At 41.0% G+C, this 23,906-nt stretch overlaps 1 pseudogene across 1 annotated transcript; it reads right to left on the minus strand.

Moving 5' to 3' along the window:
- Positions 1 to 14,314: 14,314 nt before the first annotated feature.
- LOC309958197 (large ribosomal subunit protein eL19-like) lies at positions 14,315 to 15,175 on the minus strand (annotated as a pseudogene). The gene has a single exon. The product of its transcript is annotated as a large ribosomal subunit protein eL19-like (transcript).
- Positions 15,176 to 23,906: the final 8,731 nt, after the last annotated feature.

Here is a 23,906-nt window from a genome sequence, read left to right on the forward strand (position 1 = left end):
AAGTGAAAAGAAATGAAGAGAGACCAGTCAGGATGCTGAATGTGGGAAGTGAAGGGGCGATTGTGATGCCATTATCAGGACTATTTAAGTCGGGAGGAGATGGATGAAGATCCTGGTGAGTCATAAATGGGAAGAGGTCTAGCAGGCATGTGGGACATGAACCTGCAGGTGAGGGGAAAGGGGGGAGGCAGACAGGTAGAGACGGAGGTTGGGGAGTTACTGATCCACACGTGGGGTTTTCTGCAGCTCGGTGCCAGGAGCCCTTCTCAGACCCAGGCTGATGCTTCATTTCTGCTCTGCGGCGGCACCAAGCTCTTGGCCTCCGTTCCTCAGCCCTGCGGCAGAGAACACACTTTCTTCCACCCATAGTGCTTTTCTTTCCCCCTCGTACGGTCTATCCCCACTCTGTAGCCTACTGAGGAGTAGAACCCGGTCCCCACACATACTCGCTTCTTTCCTCTGGGCTCCGGTTTTAAGATTTTCTTTCTAATTTTTGCAGGGACGCAGACAGCCAACTGGGACTCAAAGTTCGCTGGGTTCTTACAGTGGGGATCCCTGGTCTAGAGTTTCTGACATCCTCTGAAAAGGTCAACAGGACGCTTCCTCAGCTCCACCCCTCCTTACCTGAGTTTTGGCTTACGATACCCTCTTCCTCCCAGCAGCCCCAGTAAAGGCTGGAACCCCTCATTTTGGCCTCCAGGTGAAACCTGGGCTGCAGGTGTTGGCAACTGGAAACTCTCCAGACTCTATTTCCTGTCTAAGAACCGGTGTCCTCCTGTAGAAAGCGGCCCCCCACTCCCACACCAGTCTCACCCATCATGGCCTTTCCCACAGAAGCAAGCAGCCTCTTCCAGTAAGAGTCTACACATTTTATTTCTGAATCCCCCAAATTTCCAAAGTGAGAACTTCTCATTGTAGAACACAGAATTGCTGGAATTAAAACCACTTTCTTTACTCAAAATCCTGCTGTAGAATAGCTATGCCCTGCAACCTAACTCAGGAAACAGAGCTGTGTTCCAGTACTTCCCCCTGTGAAATTATTGTTGGGCTACTATTCCCGCTACTAAGGTAAAGAAATAGCCACAGTGCTATAGAGAATTCAGATACAGTTCTTTTCCGTCTTTACAGAATGAAGGCCTAAGATGAACCACATCTATCTACAAAATCTCTTAAACGTGGTGTTTGTCTGTGGTTCTCCCAATGACAACCACACCGTTTCCTGAACATTCACAGTGCTAACTCAATGCAGATTCTTCAGACTTTAGGAGAAATGTGGATGGGTAGAAGGAAAGAAAAGTAGCCGAATTGCTTGTGTTTTTGCTATTTTTTCTCTCCAGTCACATACTGTATTGCTTTAAACTGGTCTATTACACTGTATCTTGAGATACTAAGCATAAAAAGTTTCCTTAGATATATTCATTCATATCTGTGACATTTCATCTGTTTCCAGTACAACATGTGGGTAAGTAAGATGCAGTGACTGTCAAGACTAATAGGTTTATCTCCTGCTAACATGAATAATTTAATAGGCTCCCTTATGAAGGGTGACTTATAAAGCAGATATTTATGCAGTGATGCACATTTTGTGTGTTTTCTTCAACATTTAAAGTCATTGGATATGCTGGGCTTGTACTTTGTAGGAAAGTTTTAAATGTTGTCAGAAATGAGAGGTGAAGGGAAGTTGAGGTTTTAACAACACCCTGGCATTATGGACACGAGGCTGAAACACACAAGGCATGTGGGTCTAAATGAACTGAGAACTGGCCGTGGAGTTAATCCAAGGACCTTCTGCATGTGTGATTTGGGCACTCACAGACCTGAGTCTTGATGTGCAGGCCTGTAAAACTGGACCCCATCCAGAGGGTCGTTTTGAGTCTCAAGTGAAATAATGAAAAAGAAAGACTTTTTTGTAACCTGTAACATACTGTGGAAAAGTAAGGTCATTCTACCTAGTCAGGATTTCACTTTGGTTCTCTTACCTCTGAATACACAAGCAGGCGTGGTTCTCTGGGTCCCTGATTGACAGCAATGCCAAATAGGCAAGTCATGATGTAGAGGTTCAGCTATTTTGCAATCATCTATGGAATTAAAAAGAAATACTACAGTGTGGGGTGCCACCCAGGTGGTGCTTGCAGCACCCAGGCACTCCCTTCCCCATCTACTGTGAGTGTAGCGGCTGGCAGCTCACAGCTGAGTCCTCTCCAAGAATTGCCCACACCAGCAGGAGACTGGCTTCCCTAGAGCAGCTGCTTCTAAAGATCGCCCGTGCGCCCGCATAAAGGCCCCGCCCCTTGCCTCCTCCGGGGAGAACCTGGAAGAGTCTTTCAGCTGGAGGACTCTGTGGGGTCGGTGGCGGCCCGTTTTGCAGGGGCATCATCACAGTTCATACTCTCCCCCGGTCCCATCCTGCTTCCCCTCCGCCCCCTTGTGAGGACTGTTCCCAGGTGCACTGCCTAAAAAAGACTCCTGCTTGTAAATTTCCATCTCAGGAACTGGTGTCTTTTCAAAGCTCTCCACGTAATTCGGGTATCCATCAGAGCTGGAAAGGCAAGTTTAACCTTTCCAAGCCCCAGCTTGTTCATCTGACAATTGGAATAATAACTCCTTTAGAGAGTTTTTGTTAGGAGAGATTTATAATGTGATAACGCAATAGCCACAGCATTGTAGACGCTCGGTGACTGTTGGTTGTGGTTTTCTTTGTAGTCAATCCGGAAGAACAAAGTTTACAATCCTGTGTGATTGGGCCTTAAGTAGGTGTGCTCTAATTAGATCTCCAGACAAAGACAATAATAAAAATAATATTTAATTCTAGAAAGGTGTAAGAGTAATTTATTTGGGTATCAGATACCAAACGAGATAGTGAGAAGGCTATTGCATGAACTGAAGGAAACACGATGTTTGTTATAGAGAGATTTGTGTAAGAAAAGAACTCATACACACCAAGTTTATTGTTGAATATTGTTTGAAAAAATGATGACTAAAGTTTATAGCTAACATGAGAGCATAATATATTTGGTGCGTGTTGGCTCAAGTCTCAGGGATAATTAAAAGATCAAAAAGAGTAACTAGGAAGGTAAAGTAGAAACTTTGGGGAGAACTCGTATTTGCTCTTTGTGTAATTTTTAAAATTGCCATTATTTTATAGGAAACGGTGACCAGCTTTTCTCATCTAGAAGAGGAGAAAACCATCTAAATCTCTTGGATTTCATTTGGGAGGTGGGAGTTGTGTGGAAAGGCACACAACTCTTAAAATTTTTCATTTTCCTGCTTAGGTACTTTTTAAAAAAGGGTCAAGGTACCCTTACCTTCTGTACAAAAAGATACTCATCAAAAGAATCTGTTGAATTATCCAAAGAAAAGTAATTTCTGCATCTTAAGTAGGATTGGATGGGACAGGATACTGTCAGGATTAATAAAGAATAATTATGCAACTCCTCCCCCAGTAATCCAGACTGGTTTAGGAGCTTTAAGTTGCTTAATTCAGAATTTTTTCCCCTAAAGAATTTATAAATGATTATCAGACTTTGATCAGAGCAAAACTCAGCTATAAGAACTAGGTTGTTTGCACTAAGGTTTGTCACTAATTTAAAAAGAAAATCAGATAAACTAGCTAATTTTCATATGATTTCCCACTTGTATTTACCAGTTGTAACTCAGTCTCCTAGATCTTTGCAACTCGTAGCAACAAAATAAGATCACAGTTAATATCTTTTGTAACTCTTCTTAAAAATTTAAAATACTTCAGATATATAGGTAAGTATATAGAGAGGCTGATTTAATGAAGGCTTTTATACATGACACCTTATTTTATAAATTCTTGATAATTTTACCACATTTATCTCAGATTATTTTAAGCAATAAAATATTATGAGGTATTTGAAAGCCCTCTCTAGATCCCACTATAATCCCATTCTCTGTCTTCCCTTCTATTATCCTGGATTTGCATTTATCATTACAGTAATTATTTTTACAATTTTCATATATATATGCAAATAATGATTGAAACATATAGTATTTTTTCATATAAATATCACATTTCAACATGCTTTTTCTGGTTAAATATTAAGTTTTTAAGATTTATCTAAAGTGAGATGTGTAAATTTAATTCATTCATTTACCTGCTGTACAGTATTTCTTTATATGATAGATAACAATGTATTCATCCACAGTCCTGTCTTTGATAAGCTAGTAGCTATTTCTAATTTTTCTCTGTTATAAAGATCTACTGTGCCCTGGATGAGGGCTTCTCTGTGGTCTATATCAAAAGTGAAACAGTTGGGTCCCAGGGCCACAAACACCTTCAGTTTCACTCAGTATTTCTAATTTGCTCTTGACAGTGGTTTATAATGTTGCATTCTCTCCAGTGCTGTACAAGAATTCCCAGTTCCTCACAATCTGATCCTCACTTAGTATTACAGATTTTTAAACTCTGCTAATCTGGTGATAATAAAATTCTCCTTCCTTCCGACTATCAGTGCTAAAGGTTCTTTCCTATGTGAGTGAATCGTAGGGTCTTGAAATTTTCACATTTTGAGTGTACCTCATAACAGAAATAAAAGTTAAGAGGCTTCCCTGGTGGCGCAGTGGTTGAGAGTCCGCCTGCCGATGCAGGGGACGTGGGTTCGTGCCCCGATCCGGGAGGATCCCACATGCCGTGGAGCGGCTGGGCCCGTGAGCCATGGCCGCTGGGCCTGCGCGTCCGGAGCCTGTGCTCCGCAGCGGGAGAGGCCACAGCGGTGAGAGGCCCGCATACCGCAAAAAAAAACCCCAAAAAACAAACAAACAAACAAAAAGTCAAGTCCCCTTTCTTTTAAATTCCATCATGAACTCCAATTTTTTTTTCTTTTTGTCAACTGTAGTTTAATTTCTAACTAGTACAGATTTGCCAGATACAATGAGTTCAAACCTTAGTTCCATCAATTATTAGTTGTGTTGCCTTGGGCGGGTCACCTCAACTTCTCTTTGCCACATTTACTTTGATTATAAAGTGTAACCTTCGTAATCTTTGTGGTCCCTCTGCCTTAACATCCTGTGTGTCATGATTTTCCACACTGGTGGTATTCTCTTGTACATTTTGTTTCCAGTTTTATTGCAATATAATTGGCTAAAACATTGTGTTACTTTAACCCATACATCATAATGATTTGATATATGTAGATACTGCAAAAAGATCACCACAATAAGTTAACAGCCATCACCTCACATAGTTACTTTTTTTTCTCCCTGTGTTAGGAACTTTCATGATCTACTCTCTCAGCAACTCCGTAATTACTTTAAATGGATGAGTGGCTTGGATTCCAGGTTTCCAAAGATAGATGCTCAAATCCCAGTGCATTAGCCTGAAAGGTTTCCTCTCCTCACTAATGTGTGGACACAGACACAGGGGCTCCGAGGGAGGAAAATGGTGCCTGGAACACGAGCTAAGTAATGTCTGGGAAGTGCTCCATCATTCCAAACTCAGCGATGGGAACAATATCCCGGGAGCATGTGATTTGAAGGAGGAGCTTGGAATCCTACCGCTCAACCTTGGACTTCTACTTTATAATCCAGGACTCTTCCTTGAAGACAGAGCAGCGCTTTATCAGTGAGAAGATGGAAAGCATCATGGTTGCAGGTGCCTACCTTATCATTAGAGTAGGTTCACAGTCTAGTTTTTGTCACATGCTCCGTATGTTACCAAAACTCTTTGAGATTTAGTTTCTTAGTCAGTACAATATATTTACTATTAAAACAATGTTTATTTTAGTCTGGCAATAATATTTACTTCATAGGCTTATTGAAATCTTTAAACAAAAGGTGTTTGAACCCCTTGGCATAGATTCAAACATGTCATAGTACTTACTATTATCTCTATTTATAGTATATATTATTTAATTACTGTTGATGTGTTTCTTTTACTCACTACACGGGGAGTGCCTTAAATACAGAACATTTGTCCTGCTCTACTGTCCCTTCGGGGTCAAGTTTAAAGACCATAAATAGTAGACACTCAGAAATGTTTTGCATTAATAATCAAGGTGGCACTTTAGGAATATTAATCTAGTGGAGTCATGATAGATCCAAAAGTAGAAAGCCTAAGAGATTGGCTAAGACAGTGGCCCCCAACCTTTTTGGCACCAGGGACCGGTTCTGTGGAAGACAATTTTTCCACTGACTGGGGGGGGAGGGGGCGGGGGGGATGGTTTCAGGATGATTCAAGCGCATTACATTTATTGTGCACTTTATTTCTATTATTATTACATTGTAATATATAATGAAATAATTATACAAGTCACCATAATGCTGACAGGAGGTGGAGCTCAGGCGGTAATGCGAGCGACAGGGAGCGGCTGTAAATACAGATGAAGCTTCGCTCGCCCACCTGCCGCTCACCTTCTGCTGTGAAGCCCGGTTCCTAATGGGGCCCAGGTTGGGGACCCCTGGGCTACAAAATCTTTACAATACGAGGAAGTTTAATGGGAATGTGTGATCAGAAATGACGATAAGGGTAAATAGGGTTAAAGACTTAACCTTGGTCTCTGAGGGAGCCAGCTTCTGTCTAGAGGATGCCACGTTTCCCTGGTAGAGCCCTGGGCTTGGTCTTTGCTCAAAAGCCACTTACTTTGAGAATTTTTTCCTGGGTGAGAATGGGGATGAGAACAGTTTACTTTTGAACACAGAAGTCCTGGTCTCTTTATGGTTCCCCTAAACTCAGGTTGAAATTTAACAGCACTTTTTAAAGCTCCTTTCTCTCTTTGCCTATGTTATCATATGTAGATAAAAGAAACTAGCTGGATCTTTGGACATTCTATCTGGAAATCTCCTTATCTGGATCCACAAGTTCATTAGATACATGTTCTAGTTTCCACATCCTGCAGGTGACAGTTTTTCTTTTCCTTTCCCTACGACGTAATACAGGTCATCATTTCTGCAGCATTTTCCTCACTGTCCTTCAAGTCCTCCCAACTGTCTCCCGAGGCACTTCCAGCTTCCACCTGCTACCTGGTCCCAGCAGGGATACTACATGTTTTGGTATTGGTTATGGCTGCATCCTGCCTGGTAACAGATTCTGTTCCAGACAGACTGCAAGTACACCAAGAGATAGACTATGGGAACTGCCAGCCTCTTAAAGTCCAGACCCAGAAACCTTGCAACATCACTCGGATCAAGCTTCCCCAGATCGAAGGGGTTTCCATAGCTGCCACCTCTCGATGGGAGTGGTGTCAAATAAATGGGAGACATTTTTAATCTATCACAGATGGGGAAGGATGAAGGGGGAGCAGGTTTGAAGATGAAAGTTCAATTCAGCGTCTGAAATCGAGAGAGACAAGTTAATATTTCAAATAGATGCAGCAACATGGATGGACCTAGAGATTATTATAATAAGTGAAGGCAGACAGAAAAAGACAAATATTATATGATATCAATTATATGTGGAACCTAAAAAATGAACTTATTTACAAAACAGAAGCAGATGCACAGACATAGAAAACAAACTTATGGTTACCAAAGGGGAAGGAGTGGAGGGGTAAACTGGGAGATTGGGATTGACATATACACACTACTGTATATAAAATAGATAAACAACAAGGATTTACTGTATAGCACAGGGAACTATATTCACTGTCTTGTAATAAACAATAATGGAAAAAAATGTTTTAAAGAATACGGGTATATATGTATATGTAATGTATAACTGAATCACTTTGCTGTACACCTGAAACTAACCCAATATTGTAAATCGACTATACTTCAATTAAAAAAAAATTTCAAACAGACACTTGGATATGACTGTGGACCCCCAAACAGAGCTCTGAGCTTGGTGGATAAATCTGGGAGCTATGAAAATGAACAGTATTACCCCCAAAGAGAGTGTGAAGCAAGAAGAGGAGACGGCTTAATGCTAACGACCGAGAAACTCCAGGTGAGGCAGTTCATGATATAGGAGAGGGAGACTGCGCCGAAGGACAGGAAGGAAACCAGGCCAGTGTGGAGTTTACAGAAGCCAGAGAAGAGAACAAGTGGAGAAAGCAAGAGTGCTCAAAGGATGTGTGTGCTCTCCCTCATCAGGCATCCCTCCAGCTCCACTGAATGGGCCACATTCTAGAACAAAAAACAACATACCCTCCTACTGGGTTAAAATTACCAGCAGGGTTTCAGCCAGACTCTGAAATTTGCTTTTGTGCAAGTCAGAAAATATTTAAATAATGTGAATTTCCAAGGGGAGAAAATTTAAAAACCGAATAAACAGCCATGACACTTAGAGGCTGAGCAGAATATATTCGTAATAGGAACAATATGAGGTCCAGGAGAAAAAGAGCATAAAACCAACAGCGTGTCTGCAAACTGTCCTTGTACACAAGAATCAGATTGCCATCAGAAATGGCAATACACGTTGCCATTTCACTCACTTTTTTTGTTTGTTTGTTTGGTTGGGTGTTTTTGCGGTACGCGGGCCTCTCACTGTTGTGGCCTCTCCCGTTGCGGAGCACAGGCTCTGGACGCGTAGGCTCAGCGGCCAATGGCTCACGGGCCCAGCTGCCTTGCGGCACGTGGGATCCTCCCGGACCGGGGCACGAACCCATGTCCCCTGCATCGGCAGGCGGACTCTCAACCACTGCGCCACCAGGGAAGCCCACCCACTTGTTTTTAAGGAGAAGGACAGTCTTCCGGGAATATTAAGAAGATATATCTTCTCACTAAGTATAGATCATGTAAGAATGCTATTGACAAGTAGAAATTTCCTTTCTACTTCATGAAAGTGATTTTTGTAAACGATGGCCACCTGGTTGGTATTGCAGGACAAGTACAAGCTGGCTTGCACTTATTAGAAGTGAACCCTGCAATTTGTTTAAAATATTCTTCCATCCTAGGACAACTTATTCATCCTCAGACCAGCTCTTGTCCACTCGGGATGTCAGGATTTCACGTCACCTCCTCCCTGGTCTCCTCTCTTTCAATGGACACAAAGCACCAACATAAAACAAGAACATCTACAGTCTTTGCCCTTTAAGAGGCCCTGGAACCCTCTCTATGGATGGTTGCAGGCTATGGAAGGAAATTATAATACACGACATGAACTGTTTCATCAACGTCCTTGGGGGTGTGAGGGTTCATCTCTTGTGGGGAGGTAACCATAAAGCCACTTTTATATGGATATTTCCAAATTCCCGAAGCTCTGGAGAAAATGCCATCAACATAAGATCCTCCATATTTAATATAAAAAGCCAACCCCAAACTTTGCTGTCATACCTGTCAGGGCAGGTGTCACTTCCTTCAGGTTGGTTGTCTCCGAAATATCCTAAGAAGGATTGTAAAGTCCTGACAGCAATTAAGTCTAAAAACGCAGAGAAAATGGCTAAAAGTATTCAGAGAGAGGTGAAATGTACAAGATTCTAGGAAGGTGCTGGGAAACTGCACAAGTTTTTCCACAAGCTTGATTTGAATTTTGGAAAAATCTTCTAGCTGCCCAGAGTTTATGCAAATCCAAGTTCTGAATGTGTTTGAAGTCTACCCTATTAATTGCAATATAGAATGGAAAAAACTAATTATCTTGGAACTGTGCAGCTGCATGCAACCTTCAGATTAATATCAGAGTTCAAAGACAGAAGCAGATGTGTAAAGCAGAAGTGATGCCAGATATGTACTTTGGAGCATTCGGAAATATTCGGTTTGATGAAAGAGTCTTATTCAATAATAATTTTCCATCTCTCAAGCATGGCGATGGGATTAATATATATTAGTCTGTCAACTACGTTGCTGTTTTTCATCGTATTTGTTAGTTTTCCATTTGGGGCTTAATAGACAGGAAATTGCAGCTTTTTCGGAGCTTGTGTAGATTTTGTAAATCCCAAGTGGGAGATACTCAGAAAAACAAATCCAAATAAGGTACTTCTGCTATTGTCAATTGAGATTTATTATCCTCCTTTTAGCAGAACTGAGAATCACGCTACACAATTCAATTTGCTGGAATTTGTCTGCTAATTTTTCAGCTAAATAGCTGAGATTTGGACACAAATTTTTAAGACAGCAAATGTTTGCTGGCATCATGCTTTAAGCAACTTTTCTAAATGCCTTGGGAAGCCAGCCCAGATTTGGGGGGCTTGGAAAAGCCCAAAGTCAAAGATGCTGAGTAACCACAGTGACTCTGAAAGAGGCCTCGCTCTTGGACACCGGCTTATCTTTACTGAAATCCAGCCTTTGATCAGAAGAGCATGAAGCTATTTCACTTGGAAATGATTTAGTTAAAACTGTCCACAGCAAAGACGACTGGAAGAAAATACAGCAAAATGTAAAGAGTGGTCACGTGTGGGTGGGAGGACTACGTGTGTCTTTCGATTCTTCTTCCAATTTTTCTTCCTTTTTCTAAATGTTCTGCAATGGGAATGGAATGGTGTTTAACGGAGATAAAACTAAGTACTTTTAAATGTTCTAATTAAAGGTTACCTCCCATCTAACAGGTTGCCAGCTCCTTTATAAAGTGAACACATTAGCTTAATAAGGGGCTAGAATTTATAAGTGAATTTTTAAATTCTCTAGTCCTCCTGGAAATGTATATTGATTGACAGAGAACAGGGAAACCTACGTCCCCTGACCTCCAGGATTTGTGGAGTACGAGCTTTCTCTATTTTCATATACCAATCAATAATATGATTTTTTTTCTTTATCTTACAACCTGAAAACATGGTACAGAGTTAGTGACTTGTTTTCCTCAACAAGAATCAACCATCACTACGTCTTGGCAGATTAAGGTACCAAATTGTAGGGTAATGAATTATGATCCAGGACCATCGTCAGGGGAGAGGCAAGGCTGATCTTCCTGGACTCAGTCTAATCCAGATGTTACCACCATAGAATGAGCCAGTGGAGGAGACATGAGAGAAGATACAAACTCTAGTCTGGAAAAGCAGCGTCCACCATCAGTAGCAGAAGTGAGGGAAAGGAGAACGGATCCTCAGTAACTCTGCAACCAAAAGCCAAAATAATGGGCCAACTTCTGGACTTTCTCCCTGGTACAAAGGACGGTGTGACTGCAGAGGCTCAGTGCCTGTATCTGCTGCCACTGCGTCAACAAGTGCTGAGAAAACAATGCCTGGTCGTTCATCCATCTGCCATATCTGGAAGCCCCTGCTCTATGCTAAGCATTGTGCTAAATGTTTCACATTCCTTATCTCGTTGAGGACTCACAACTCTACAGCAGATGCTGTATGTAATCCTGCTTTTCCAGGAAAATCTGAAGCTCAGGGTGGTACATAAACTTCTCAAGATCACACATCTAGGAAATGGCAGAGCTGGAGTCTGAACCCAAGTTTGTATAACTTCAAAGCCAGTTCCCTTCAGCGTTATGATGCATTTCTCCTAACATCAGTTTCACATAGTGACATGCCTGGCTCTCAGCAACTTCATAACATCATCACGTGGGTTCTCACAGCAGCACTGTGATGTAGGCGAAGGTATCACTTCTCTCCTAGACATAAAAGCACAATGAGCAGAGGGATAGGGTGCCCCCTTCAAGGCCACGAACCTAGAAACAGCAGAAATGGGGCACCAACCTAGGATTCTGGTCTTTTCTTTTCCTTTTAGTCCATAACGCATAGTCTGCGATTTCTCATTTCACCAGTAAAATGTTTTTGTGTAGCAGTGAAAGCCATACGTTTTCTACCAACTGAACAGGAAGAGTAATAACCCAGGCAGAACATAGGATGTCAATAATCCTGCCAGGATTTGGGATTAACCTCTCCCTCTAAAAGAGACAAAATATACAAACTCTGACTAGCATAATGAGTCAGATTTGCGTCTTATCCTAAGTATGGATTTCATTAGTTACTTCATCTATGGCTTTTCTATGAAAATCTGGAGCCTCTGTTTTATGAGCAACAAAGTCCTGTTACATGCCTGTGATGAATTCCTTTTTAGCTTTAAATACCACCATCGGGATGACAGAAGTCCTATTCACTGATTAACTGCAACCTATTTTCTACATGTTTGAACCCAAGTACTTTTTAATGGGATGCTCTCTCCTTCAGACCTGCTTTGAAGTTCTCCATTGACCAGTTATTGCCACAATAAGGCTGGAAAACAACCCCTCCAAAAACAGAGTGGCTTATAGCAACATGCTGTTATTCTCATGCTCTGAAATCTGCAGATTGGCTGTGGTTCTGTGGCTCCAGGGTGGGCTCGGCTGGGCAGCTCTGCTTTCGACTGTGGCTTGGCTAATCTGGGTACCAGGTCAGTCTCCAAGGGTTAGGTTCAGATCTATACCGTGTAGGTCTACTCTGGAGACAAGGCTAGAGGGGCAGCTGATCCTGAAATTCAGAAGGCCCTCCAGAGAGCAGTTAAGCCATGTCTGAAGGTGTCGAATGTTACCAGGATGGGTCTGTAAGGATTCCTGGGAGGCTTGGGTTTTGAAATATAAAAATGCCTGTAGGGCTTCCCTGGTGGCGCAGTGGTTGAGAGTCCGCCTGCCAATTCAGGGGACACGGGTTCGTGCCCCGGTGTGGGAAGATCCCACATGCCGTGGAGTGGCTGGGCCCGTGAGCCATGGCCGCTGAGCCTGCGCGTCCGGAGCCTGTGCCCCACAACGGGAGAGGCCACAACAGTGAGAGGCCCGCGTACCGCAAAACAAACAAACAAACAAACAAAACACAGTAAGTGAAAAGCACTACACTCTCCTTTTTTGCCCTAAAATTTTAATTTCCGGGGAGGGAGTCATGAGCATCTGAGGCATCCATAGACAGAAAAATTTAATGAATAAAATATTGTCAACTTGGTTCCCTATTTCCAAACTGATTAGAATGGCAGAGACGAAAATGATTGTTAGTGATTTTTTCCCCCACATTGCAATACCCTGCTGTGATTATGTTTTATTCTGCATAATGAAAGGATAGCACCTACTCAAGTGGCCTAAGTTTACACTTGCATGTTTCAAATATCGGCATTCATAATTTATGGTCAGCTGATTTATACTACTTCATTTGAGTAGACAGAAAATGCTTCTCATTAAAAATAAATTCCTAACACATGAAAATTTTATCTTTTATTTTTCCATGTTGAGTTTTTCATAGTCATTGGGTAAATGTTGCTGCAAAATCTAATTTTAAATTCTGATACATTTTTATGTCCTTATATTAAATTCTGAACACATATCCTATGTCTGGGAATACTATGACATAAAAAGCTGAAATACAAAATGAAGCTATTGCAGATGTCTAACAAGAGAACATGGACATACACATACCCTTGTAAATCTCAGTACATTATAATTCAATTTTGCTCCAGATTTAAAAATCTTGCTTGTTGGTTTGAGTGGGAGTATACGTGCCCCACTTAGCACTGTCCACTTCCCATGAAAAGCAATCCTGTTATCTATCAGCTTTGACCCCTTTGGATGCACAGTTGTGGTGGAGCCACTATTCCAATTTTGTGCCCTGAGACAATGCTTCCTTCTGCACTTTCTCAGTTTATCCCACATAGACCATGGACATGCAACCCAAGGCTTTACAACATCCCCTGGCTTCCAGGAAGATATAGACTGACCTGGGTTTAGCCATCCCAGGAAGGTTCTGGTTTGCTGGGAGGGGATTCTAAGAGTCGGGACATCATCACAGATACTGGCCAAGCAGAGCTGTTGACTTTAATTGCCACTTTCAATCAGATCACCTTTAATTTTATGTCTTTATATGAGAGTTCCATATACCAACTCATTTGAAAACAAGGTTCTCCCTTTCTTAAGTTCCTTATAAGCACTGTCTTATAACCAGCTCAGAAAATAGGAGGCAATGACAACATTCTCTGATGTGCTTTTCATTGAGTCCTAGGAAAGCTTACTTTCCACATCTATCTGTATATAAATACGCAGATAGGGTGCTCAGTGACCTGCTAGCAGTCACTCAGTTTGTGTCCTTCTTGAGTCACAATTTTTAACTGCAGAAATTTTGTAAGAGGCAAGCTGGTGATTGAGGAGATCACATCATTTCATCTATTAGTGTCTGCCCATAAGCTCACCCTGCAATCTTCCATGCACTTTTGATAAGCACCAAGAGAACAGCATTGCCACCAATGCTGATGGGTATCTCACAGGTATAGGGAAAGATTCTGCAAATGCCTTTTCTTCCTATTTACACCTTTATGAGCCTTCATACAATTTCAGTAGGCATTTATTTGTATACGTTTATGGTGTCCAAGAACATGCTTAATCATTGTTCTTTAATATTCTCTGTAAAAGAAAAGCCTCCTCTGTTGTAGCACACAAAGGAAGGTGATAAGTAAAAGTACCTTCTATCCCTGGAGACCTTGATTTCTCAAAGAACTTTTATGTTGATTAATTCACGTAATATTCACAAACACTTTGGCATGAATATAATACTACTAAAGCAAAGGACATTGTGAAAAGTACTGGTTTTAAAGCAGATGACTCCAAGAATCACCTGTTCTCTCTTTTAACCATCAGCTGGTTAGTTGTCTTCATCACAGGCCAGCCTGCTTCCAACTGCCCGACTGTGAGGTTAGCCATGGGGTCTCCGACCATTTGTCTTTTGTTCTTGAGAAGATTTTTTTTTTAAGGCAGATAAAGGCTTATTTTTATTGAATGAGTGGTCGCCGAGGCCACTATGTACAGAGAAGAGAGGGAGAACTTTATTTCTTCGTCTCTTCCTTCTTGGACAGAGTCTTGATGATTTCTTCCTCCTTGGCCTGGAGCCGGTCTTCATGGTCCTTGCGGGCTTCCTTGGTCTTAGACCCGCGGGCCTCAGCCTGGTCCGCCAGAAGCTTCTCGCAAGCCTTGTCTGGCTTCAGCTTGTGGATATGTTCCATGAGAATCCACTTGTTTTTGAACACGTTGCCCTTCACTTTCAGGTATAGGCTGTGATACCTGTGCCGGTCAATCTTCTTAGATTCACGGTATCTTCTGAGCAGCGAGCAGCCAGGTTACCTTTTAGGGCATTAGAGCACTGGCAGTACCCTTTTGCTTACCTATGTCCATATGCCTGCCCTTCCTGTGGCCCAAGGTGTTTTTCCGGCATCGAGCCTGGGAATGGACCTTCCTGATGATGAGCCCATCTTTTATCAGTTTCCGGATCTGCTGACGGGAGTTGGCATTGGTGATTTCCTTAGTCTCATTGGGGTCCAACCAGACCTTCTTTTTGCCACAGGGGAGGACACTGGAGGCAAGCCTCTTCTGAAGCCTGAGCATACTCATGGCTGCAGCCGCAGTGGTGAAAGGCAAGAAGATTTTAGATAAGTTGGGAATCAACTAAAATGCCATTTCTTTTACTAATTGTCCTTCATGTAAGTTGAAGTTGCCATAAATTGGCTGAATCTCTAAATCCCCCTGTGACCTTTTATCTGCTCTTTAAAGTTGGTTCTGTAGTTTAGTTTTTAAAGAGGTATTACCAGTTATTGAGCCCTTACCGCTCACCCTTGAGGTCTCAGCTTAAGTATCACTTTCCCATAAAACATTCCCAAAATATCCTGCCTACGTTTGGTCACCTGGTAATATGCACACACAGAGCACTGCAAATTTCTTTTAATCTATATCCTGCAGCTTTAATGACCTATTTTTTCTTCTTTAATAAACTGTAACTACCAGGATGGTGGAGAATGCCTTGTTCACTAGCCCCAGCCTCAGGCCTAATGTAACAGCCAGTGCATGCAGATCCAATATAAATTTGGATAAACGTGAACAAATGCAGGGCAGCGCGGTAGCCACTGAGGATGCCAAGCTCTGGAAGCACCCCAGGGAGTTCATTATCTAGTCAGGTATGCAGGATGGATGAATATAAATACAAACAATATGAAGATAAAATAAGGAATAATCAAATGCTTTTTTAAAAAGCTATAATTTCAGTGAGGTTTACACGGATTTAGGGGAGCGAGGATTGTGGCTAGGGATGACAAAGCGATGAAGGGATGAAGCAACTTAGCTCCACGGAGAGGGAGTCACCTTGGCCATGGTGAGTCATGCATAATGGACTCTAGGGACACATCTGTACCTTTTCATTTTATGCCACAGGATACGTAATATCCTATTCTCTCTCTCATTCTCTTTTTAAAATTCTTTTTTAACCAGCTGTAGTAATTCCAAAAGCAAACCCTTTGGGAACATTTAACGTTTAACATGATGATATGTAGAGGTAAAAAATGAGAAGGGAAGGGGTCCATTTTTGTAACTGTGAACAAGGCCTAAGAAGGACAATGGTAACTGCATAGGGGAGGAAAAGCTTCCTCTGCCCTCTTAGGTTCTGTGGCTGGGCCTGAGAATTAAACTGTCATAAGATAGATTAACAGGAAAAAGCCTACAGGTGTTATTTAATACAGCCCACCCTTAAACAAAGCAGGTCTGAACTGCACAGCTCCAACTATATGAGGATTTTTTTCTTTATTTCTTTCTCTTTTTTTAAACATCTTTATTGGAGTATAATTGCTTTACAATGATGTGTTAGTTTCTGCTTTATAACAAATTGAATCAGCTATACATATACATATGTCCCCATATCTCTTCCCTCTTGCGTCTCCCTCCCTCCCACCCTCCCTATCCCACCCCTCTAGGTGGTTACAAAGCACTGAACTGATCTCCCTGTGCTATGCAGCTGCTTCCCACTAGCTATTTATTTTATGTTTGGTAGTGTATATATGTCCATGCCATTCTCTCACTTTGTCACAGCTTACCCTTCCCCCTCCCCATATCCTCAAGTCCATTCTCTAGTAGGTCTGCATCTTTACTTCCATCTTGCCCCTAGGTTCTTCATGACCTTTTTTTTTTAGATTCCATATATATGTGTTAGCATATGGCATTTGTTTTTCTCTTTCTGACTTACTTCACTCTGTATGACAGTCTCTAGGTCCATCCACCTCAGTACATATAACCCAGCTTCATTCCTTTTTATGGCTGAGTAATATTCCATTGTATATATGTGCCACATCTTCTTTATCCATTCATCCGATGATGGACACTTAGGATGTTTCCATCTCCGGGTTATTGTAAATAGAGCTGCAATGAACATTTTGGTACATGACTCTTTTTGAATTATGGTTTTCTCAGGGTATATGCCCAGTAGTAGGATTGCTGGGTCATATGGTATTCTATTTTTAGTTGTTTAAGGAACCTCCATACTGTTCTCCATACTGGCTGTATCAATTTACATTCCCACCAACAGTGCAAGAGGGTTCCCTTTTCTCCACACCCTCTCCAGCATTTATTGTTTGTAGAATTTTTGATGATGCACATTCTGACTGGTGTGAGGTGATACCTCATTGCAGTTTTGTTTGCATTTCTCTAATGATTAATGATGTTGAGCATTCTTTCATGTGTCTGTTGGCAATGTGTATATCTTCTTTGAAGAAATGTCTATTTAGATGTTCTGCCCATTTTTGGACTGGGTTGTTTGTGTTTTAGATATTGAGCTGCATGAGCTGCTTGTAAATTTTGGAGATTAATCCTTGTCCGTTGCTTCATTTGAAAATATTTTCTCCCATTCTGAGGGTTGTCTTTTCATCTTGTTTATGGTTTCCTTTGCTGTGCAAAAGCCTTTAATTTTCATTAGGCCCCATTTGTTCATTTTTGTTTTGATTTCCATTTCTCTAGGAGGTAGGTCAAAAAGGATCTTCCTGTGATTTATGTCATAGAGTGTTCTGCCTATGTTTTCCTCTAAGAGTTTGATGGTGTCTGGCCCTACATTTATGTCTTTAATCCATTTTGAGTTTATTTTTGTGCATGGTGTTAAGGAGTGCTCTAATTTCATTCTTTTACATGTAGCTGTCCAGTTTTCCCAGCACCATTTATTGAAGAGGCTGTCTTTTCTCCACTGTATATTCTTGCCTCTTTTATCAAAGACAAGATGACCATATGTGCGTGGGTTTATCGCTGGGCTTTCTCTCCTGTTCCATTTATCTCTATTTCTGTTTTTGTGCCAGTACCATACTGTCTTGATTACTGTAGCTTTGCAGTATAGTCTGAAGTCTGGAAGCCTGATTCCTCCAGCTCCATTTTTCTATCTCAAGATTGATTTGGCTATTTGGGGTCTTTTGTGTTTCCATACAAATTGTGAAATTTTTTGTTCTAGTTCTGTGAAAAATGACAGTGGTTGTTTGATAGGGATTGCATTGAATCTATAGATTGCTTTGGGTAGTAGAGCCGTTTTCACAATGTTGATTCTTCCAATCCAAGAACATGGTATATCTCTCCATCTATTTGTATTATCTTTAATTTCTTTCATCAGTGTCTTATAATTTTTTGCATACAGGTCTTTTGTCTCATTAGGTAGGTTTATTCCTAGGTATTTTATTCTTTTTTTTCAATGGTAAATGGGAGTGTTTCCTTAATTTCTCTTTCAGATTTTTCATCAGTAGCATATAGGAATGCCAGAGATTTCTGTGCATTAATCTTGTATCCTGCAACTTTACCAAATTCATTGATTAGCTCTAGTAGTTTTCTGGTAGCATCTTTGGGATTCTCTATGTATAGTATCATGTCATCTACAAACAGTGACAGCTTTACTTCTTCTTTTCCAATTTGGATTCCTTTTATTTCCTTTTCTTCTCTGATTGCTGTGGCTAAAACTTCCAAAACTATGTTGAATAATACTGGTGAGAGTAGGCAACCCTGTCTTCTTCCTGATGTTAGTGGAAATGGATTCAGTTTTTCACCACTGAGGACGATGTTGGCTGTGGGCTTGTCATATATGGCCTTTATTATGTTGAGGAAAGTTCCCTCTATGCCTACTTTCTGGAGGGTTTTTATCGTAAATGGGTGCTGAATTTTGTCAAAAGCTTTCTCTGCATCTATTGAGATGATCATATGGCTCTGAAACCCGAGCCTCAGCTCCCAGCCCCGCCCGCCCCGGCGGGTGAGCAAACAAGCCTCTCGGGCTGGTGAGTGCCGGTCGGCACCCATGCTCTGTGAGGGAATCTCTCCGCTTTGTCCTCCACACCCCTGTTGCTGCGCTCTCCTCCGCGGCTCCGAAGCTTCCCCCCTCCGCCACCCGCAGTCTCCGCCCGCGAAGGGGCTTCCTAGTGTGTGGAAACTTTCCTCCTTCACAGCTCCCTCCTGCTGGTGCAGGTACCGTGCCTATCCTTTTGTCTCTGTTTTTTCTTTTTTCTTTTCCCTACCCAGGTACGTGGGGGGTTTCTTGCCTTTTGGGAGGTCTGAGGTCTTCTGCCAGCATTCAGTAGGTGTTCTGTAGGAGCTTTTCCACGTGTAGATGTATTTCTGATATATTTGTGGGGAGGAAGGTGATCTCCGCGTCTTACTCGTCCACCATCTTGAAGCTCCTTGGGGAGTTTTTTCAATAGTAGATATGACTACAGGTCCTGCCGGTGGTTGGATCTGCAGATGTGGAACTGCTGATATGGAGGGTGGACTGTAAGTTTTTTTTGTTTTTTGGTGTTTTTAGTTCGTTGTTTTTTTTTTTTTTGGCTGAGCCACACAATCTGAGGCATGTGGGCTCTTAGTTCCCTGACCAGGGATCGAACCTGTGCCCCCTGAAATGGGAACAAGGAGTCCTAACCACTGGCCCACCAGGGAATTCAGGTGGACTGTAAGTTATCAGAGGACTTGGAACTGTATGGAGGGCAGCACCCCTAACCCCTGTGTTGTTCAAGGGTCAGCTGTATTTTTATGTGCATACTGAGTCTTCATGAGGACAATGAAGATCTGAAGAAGCAGGTAGGACCAAGAGCTTATACACATTTTAAACAAAGAAAGAATACATTTGTAAAGTGACAAGACAAAGAGGCTTGAGCTGGGCAGTGGATTGTGGGATAGTGACCAGGAAATATATGAAGGAAACTAATGGAAGATCAGGGTTGTTTAGGTTGGTTTGTTTGGGGATGACTCCCAATCTCTAGTGATAAGAAAGTTCTTCTCTTCCTGGTACCGGAGGGCCCATTTCTCATGGGAAATCTTATGACCTGTTTTTAGGGAGAAAGGAGGAGGGCAGAGAGCCCTTCCTGCATCTGCCGTTTCTCAATTGCCTTTGGCTCAAAATAATCAATATACCAAAGCGTTTTGGTGTGGCATATTCTGAACCCCTTCGATGGGAAGGAAGAAACGAGGACAAGACCATGAGGACCTGATGCCGGATTAGATGGAGAAGGCAAAGAGAGGGAAGTGTCTTAGAGGACGCCCAGAATTTGAAGAGATGTGAAGAATAGCAGGGAATGGGGGTGGCGGGGGCTTGGTGGGGAAGGTTGGATACTTTGTTTGAAGTCAGCAGCACAGCCCAGCTAGGAGAAACAGCGTGCATACCATGTGATCTTGAAGCTCTGTTTGGCTGGAGGACAACAGCATAGAGATGATTTGCCAGCCTGGAGAACTTAGAGAGTCTTCAATTGGAGAAGAAAAATATTAACGTACTGGCTTTGCTTGTCAATCTAAAAGACAATAATGAAAATAGTTCTCTCGTGGAGACCCAAAAAATGATACTGATCTTTCTGGTTCAAAATTTGCATACACCATCAGTGACTTCTAATCTTCATAAAAAATCAGAAATATGAATATAGCTTAATACTTTGACCTTATTCATTACTGCCAACTTCAGATGTTAAAGGCAAAAATCCAATGATAAACATGATGAATGTTTAAACCAAGATCACCAAGGCCAGTGTAATGACAGAATACACACACAAGTTCCATGCCATCATTTACTGTAAAGGATGGGTTACTTACAAGGAGTGAACGTTTGTAGCATGAACTACTCTGCACGAAAGAAACACTGGCTTTGGTTTCTAGAACTGAAGATCTAAGTGTGCAGAAAGTACGCCAGAATAACTGCAGTGTCAGGACTGTAAAAACAGTTCTGCAGCTTTTCCCAAAGGTGTTGCCTCCGAGTCATCTGGGATGCAGTGTTGTAGTTGTTGGGTGGGTTTGTACTTGGATAGGTTACGGATTCTTCAAGAAATTAACAGATAGTCAGCAACTACAGGGCCAGCTATTAAATTACACCAATTTTTATTGCTGAAAAGTTGACCCTTCAGTGAATATGCCAGAAGCAATGATGAGACTGCAGGTCAAAACCGGTCTGTCAAGTCCTACCTCATGAGGCTCCCATCAGACTTTTGCATATTCTCTGCAGCCTACCTTCATCCAACACAGGAAGCCCTCCTGACACTTGATGGTAGGTGTTGGGAGCCATACTGAGAAAGCCAAGAGTGTGACCAGATGGTAGCTGTTTCTTGGACTTCTTCCAAGATTTATTTTTTTCTATGAAGCTGAGGGAATTGGGCAAGTCTGCCAGGCACATGGCCTTTTTTGTCCTTTCATTATATGAGGAAGCCCTGGCTAGTCTTTTGGCAGCTGGGAATTTGGCAGGCTGGCAATCTTGGCAACGCCATGTAGCTCACAGACTCAGGGGCCCTTCAGACTACAAAGCAATTCTTGCAGTTTGCAAAGTTCCTAGATGAAAGGGGAAAAAAAAAAAAAAAAGAAATCATCTATCTCACGCACCTAAAGACATTCTGGAAATATGACCAGCTATGCCAAAATTGACAGAGAGAAAGACTGTATTTAACAAACCTTTCCAATAGAAGCCTTATTTTGAAAGTTTTTAATGCATAAATTATGATTGGGCATTACAGAATGCCATCTGTGTATTGATTTCCTTACATTTCCCAGAATCATCTCGGACTCCAGGCATTTCATAGTGAGGGTACACACTTGTGATTTTGTAATTATTATTAGTTCCATATTTTAAGGAAAGGATAACAAGGGCACCAGAGGGTTGCATGCTTCCACCCTCCAATCTTTAACTTTTTTTTAAGAAAAACAGCTGTATTGAGATATAACTCATATGCCACATAACTCACCCATTTAAAATGTACAATCATGGTTTTTACTATATTAAATTATTAATTTAGTTAAACTGTAGTAAGATATATGTAACATAATTTGCCATTTTGACTCTTTATAAATGCACAATTCAGTGCCATTAATTACATTCACAGTGTTGTACAAACATCATCATTATCTATTTCCAAAACATTTTCATCACCCTGAACGGAAACTCTGTAACCAGCAAGCAAAACCTCCCCATCGGTGCCCCCGTACACACAAGCCTCTGGTAACCTCTAATCTACTTTCTATATTTATGAATTTGACTATTCTAGATAGTTAATATAAATGGAATTATGCAATATTTTTCCCTTTCTTTATGGCTTATTTCACTTAGCATAATGTTCTTCTGACTCATACATATTGTAGCATGTGGCAAGACTTCATTGCTTTTCATGGCTAAGTAGTATTTCATTGCATGTATCTATCACATCTGTTTATCCATTCATCTGGTGATGGACACTTGGGGTCTTTCAACTTTTTGGCTATTGTATTCAACTGACTTTTGTCAATTGAATGACATTTCAATGGGTATTATGTGTCCCAGGTGCACTTAAGAATCAGTAGCACATACATTTCGAATATCTTTCAAGTATAAATGCTCTAAAGACAGGCATCCCCTGATGGGCCTTCCAGTGTCCAGCACTGATGAAGATTGGTTGGAATGAATTGCATCTATATAAAATAAAGGGAAGATCGCTGAACATTTTTCTTAATATAATCTATTTGGAAAAAGGTAATGTGGTTCCCTTAACCATAAATCATGCCTGATTAAATCAAATAGACTTCTTGGAGGTGATACGTATTTATGTCGGAAAACAGACACAGAGAATATGGTTTGTTTAAACTTTCAAATTGTCTTGGAGAAAGTTTTACAGCAAGGCTATTAGGTTTTAAGGAAATCACCATAGAATTAGAAATAGGAGCCAACTGTTCAACTGTTACAGAAAACTGACATTTAATTTGATGAATATTTATTACAGGCTTAGTTAGGAACTATGGAAAACACAATAAGACATACTCTGCCAAATCCACAACCCAGCAGGAAAGGACATACTCTTAGTTATGGAAACACTCTTAGTTATGGACATACTCTTAGTTATGGACATACTCTTAGTTATGGAAAACACAAAATAAGACATACTCTGCCAAATCCACAACCCAGCAGGAAAGGAAGTAAAAAGAATAAAATAAAATGTGTATGGCATAAAGGGTCACACTTGTATAAAAAAATGTAAACAATGGAATTCCTTAGAGAATCAGATCTAAGATCAGTCCTATTTTAAACATATTTTACATAAAGTGGTGGAGACGATATATGAGGAAATCCCCGGGTTTACATACGCCAATAAATTCTTCCAGGAAGGAAAGCCACAGATGAATTCATGCTTCCTTAATGAACAATAACAAGAAAAAAATGACTAATACTGTCCAACTGAGCATTGAATAATAATAATATAATACAAATCCATCCTAAAAAAATGGATTTTAACTTATCAACGATGTTCCATCGAATGTGACCCAGAAGAAGTGACTAAATGTTTTCCCCACACTAAAATTATTATATTGAACCCACATGATTTTTAAAAATGGCATAAGGCAATAATAGGAAGGTTATTCAGGAACAAGCCAGAAAACATCTCCTAAACTAATCATAGTCTTGGAACAGTCATACCTAGTCCTGGAATTAGATGTTCAAAATTATCGAATTATAGAATGTATATAATCCCACAGTTTCAAAAGGTCCATTTCATTGAAAACATCAACTTTATAAGATAATACAAATCTCACTACTAAAAGCACCAGAAACGTGTTTTTTATGGAAAAGCAACCCCTCGATTCACATTTTATGCAAGACATGAACAATACTGTGGTATGAGATATTAAAATATTTTGGTTAAAATTATGTTTAAAAAATGGATTTGAAAACTCAGAAAAAACACATCAAAATTAACAGAATGATCAGAAACAGCTGTTCAGCTTTTAGTAAATGTTATTTTCACTGTCAGCAGTTTCCAATGTATTTCCAGGTGGTAAAGTCTGAGTTACCTAATTATAGAAATAGTATAAAATAATATAAAAACATCGTTAAACTAAAAGAGTT

This window comes from Leucopleurus acutus, assembly GCF_964270905.1.
Source record: "Leucopleurus acutus genome assembly, chromosome: 1".
NCBI lineage: Eukaryota > Metazoa > Chordata > Mammalia > Artiodactyla > Delphinidae > Leucopleurus > Leucopleurus acutus.